Raw genomic sequence first — 3418 nt, 5'->3', positions numbered from 1 at the left:
AAAAACAGACAATGGGCCTGCATATACTTCTAAATATTTTGTGCACTTTTGTGCACAGTGTACAATTTTATACACCATTGGCATTCCTTTTAATCCTCAAGGTCAGGCAATGGTAGAGAGAAGAAACAGAGACACTAAGGCAATCCTCAAAAAAGAAAGGAAAGCAGGAGCCACAGGTAATCTTAGAGAAATTCTAAATTTAGTTCTCCATATCATTAATTTTCTAATTTTTGACAAAGATGCATTGGTTCCTGCAGACAGGTTTTCTAACCTGTGGCAGTATCCAGTGTGAGAAGCTCCACTGTCCTTAGATAATCACCAGGTGATGTGGAGAGACCCAGAAAGTGGTGAATGGAAGGGACCAGAGAGGTTAGCTGCTTGGTGGAGAGGCTTTGCTTGTACTTCTTCAGATGGAGAAGGAAACAGATGGGTGCCAATGAGTCTTATTCTCCTTGTTCATCAGGGAGAGACAGAAAAAGAGAAAAACAAAGGAGAAGAACTAAGAAACATCTGACACTGAAAGAGCATGGCTGATAAGGAGACTGTTAAAGATTCCCTAACACAAGATAAGGCTGTTAAAGAACTTTAAAACCAGCAGGAATCATTGGATTTCCTAACACAAGATGAGACTAATGAACAATGGACTTATGGACTTTAATAAATTCTCAATTTATAATTATTTGATTATGTTATTTGTTACATACTTCTAGCATGTATAATGTTACTATGTTACAATATATATATGTTTATATAAATATGTGTAATACCTCCCATATTGATGGAGTTATGTTTCAAGGCCATGACCACCCTATGTTCTCAATCAAAAGAAAGGGAAAGATGTTGGGATTACAAGGTGATAACTCAGGTTGTCTAAACAATTCTCTAGCTCAGAGTTGACACCTTTAGCAGTTGACACCTTTAGTTTTCTCAAAAGGAGTTTACACATTTAAAGGAGTTTTCACTTTTAAAAGGAGCAAGTTGATTGGTTGAAGGATTTCCCACAAGCCCCTGGATTCTCATCTGCCCATTCTCTGGGAGGATAAAAGAGACAACATGGGGCCTGGGAAGCAGTCTGGATTTGGGAAGGACTAGAGCTGGAGGAGATTCAGAGCCAGCATTCAGGAAGAAGAAGAAGAGGCTGCTGGAGAAGAAAACCAGGAAACCTGCTCCCAGAGAAGGATTCCAACTGAGGGAGCATCCTAACTTTACACAGCACGCCTATACTGAGAGGCACTGAGGAGGCCGCCCTAGGAGCCACACCGGGCAGTGACTACAGCCAGATTCCGGACAGGGAGAGAGCCATGAAGAGCACCAGGAACCTGCTGGTGGACGGCAAGGAGAACTGCCTGACGTTCGGGGACAGTTTCGAGAAGAGGCCCAAGTCCTACTTCCACAGGATCGGCTATGATTTGAAGCCGGCCTCTGTAGGCCCATCCGGGGAAGGTGAGCTCCAGGTGAGCAAGGGAGACGAGGTCAGGGTCTCCCTGCCTCACTTCCCTGGAGCTGCAGCCCCAAAGACTGTCTTCAAAGGAAACAAAAGACCCTATGAGGCAGACTGTATTCTCCTCATTAATCAGGATACCGGCGAATGTGTTTTGGAAAAAGTCAGCAGCAGCCCTCAGGTCAAGAAGATGAGAACTGAGGGAGGGAGCAAAACCCAGGTAAGAGTGGAAGCGCCCCCTGCACCGGCACCGCCCACTCCCATAGCATCGGGATCCCTGCCTCACTTCCCTGGAGCTGCAGCCCCAAAGACTGTCTTCAAAGGAAACAAAAGACCCTATGAGAGAGACTGTATTCTCCTCATTAATCAGGATACTGGAGAATGTGTGTTGGAAAAAGTCATCAGCAGCCCTCAGGTCAAGAAGATGAGAACTGAGGGAGGGAGCAAAACCCAGGCAAGAGTGGAACCGCCCCCTGCACCGGCACCGCCCACTCCCATAGCATTCCGAGCCGCAGGGAAGACACCTGTTGGACCAAAAGCCTGTCCTGTGGAAGAAGATCTTCTCGGGGAACTCCAGTTGTTGGACATTAAGAGACAGCTGAGAGCCTGGATGGAGCAGATGGAGATGTTCACAGACAGCAGCTCCTCAGACTCTGACAGCTCCAGCAGTGAAGAAGAGGAGCCCGCCCCCGGAGGCTCGTCCTCCCAGCATCCTCCTCTGCAGTTCCCTCACAGAATCCCTCTGGGGAACAGCAGCACCAGCCAACTCCCCGACAATAACCGGCTGATGAGCATATTGCAAGAAGATTTACAACTGAGTGACTCCAGCAGCAACAGCAGCTCCTCTGACTCTGACTCTGAGAGCTCCAGTAGTGAAGAGGAGGAGCCCGCCACAGCCAGAGCCGCGTCCTCCCTGCATCCTCCTCTCCCTCACAGAATCTCTGTGGGGAACAGCAGCAGCCAGCTCCTCGGGAATAGCAGGACAATGAGCATATTGCAAGAAGATTTACAAGTGAGTGACTCCAGCAGTGAAGAGGAGGAGCCCGCCTCCAGAGACTTGGCCTCCCAGCATCCCCCTCTCCCTCACAGAATCCCTGTGGCAAACAGCAGCAGACAGCTCCCCGGGAATCACCAGCTGATGAGCATATTGAGAAAAGATTTACAACTCAGTGACTCTGAGAGCTCCAGCACTGAAGACCAGGAGCCTGTCACAACCAGAGCCTCTTTCTCCCAGCGTCCTCTTCTGCAGTTACCTCACAGAAGCCCTATGGAGACCAGAAGCAGCCAGCTCCCCGGGAATGACCAGCTGATGAGCATATTGCTACAAGATTTAAAACTCAGTGACTCTGACAGTGACAGCAATGACTAGCCTTGGAACTTCCTGCATCTGAATTTGTTAGAACATCTGGATAGATGAAGGACACAAGCAGAAACCCACCCCCAAGGAGAGCATTTGGCCCTTAGTGAGCCCTGAGTCTCACTGAACCTGAGCAGCATGCACTTTTATATATTATACGCTTACGTTTTTACCTCAGAATCTGGGTAGCATGTTAAAATCTGGGTAGTATAAAACAAACAGACAAACAAAAAACAAAAACAAAAATAAACAAACAAAAAAAACATCTTCCCAGATGTATTAGAAGTATAAGACAAAGTAAAAATAGAAACCCCCACTCAATCACTTTCACCTTCAGAAAGAAACCTCAAATCAGAAATACTCAATCAAAATTCAGAGGATTCAAAGAAAAAAAAAGTGTTGTGAACAGCCAAAAACAATTTAAGAATAAAGGAACCACAGTCAGGATGACACAGGACTACTCTGACAACTGACTTTAACTTATTTAACATATGTTGTTCCATCTAGGGGAGGGGGTGGGGGGAAGGAGGGGAGAAATTGGAATAAAAGGATTTTCAAGGTCAATGCTAAAAAATTACCTTGAAGATAGATTGAAAAATACAACTTGTAAATAAAGTTAT

The 3418-nt window shown here is 46.2% G+C and overlaps 1 pseudogene; it reads left to right on the top strand.

The window, feature by feature from the left end:
• Positions 1–907: 907 nt before the first annotated feature.
• Positions 908–2810, top strand: LOC141547443 (ELL-associated factor 1 pseudogene; annotated as a pseudogene).
• Positions 2811–3418: the final 608 nt, after the last annotated feature.

Source organism: Sminthopsis crassicaudata, chromosome 6, assembly GCF_048593235.1.
Source record: "Sminthopsis crassicaudata isolate SCR6 chromosome 6, ASM4859323v1, whole genome shotgun sequence".
Lineage (NCBI taxonomy): Eukaryota > Metazoa > Chordata > Mammalia > Dasyuromorphia > Dasyuridae > Sminthopsis > Sminthopsis crassicaudata.
This window is presented reverse-complemented; position numbering and strand designations above follow the sequence as displayed.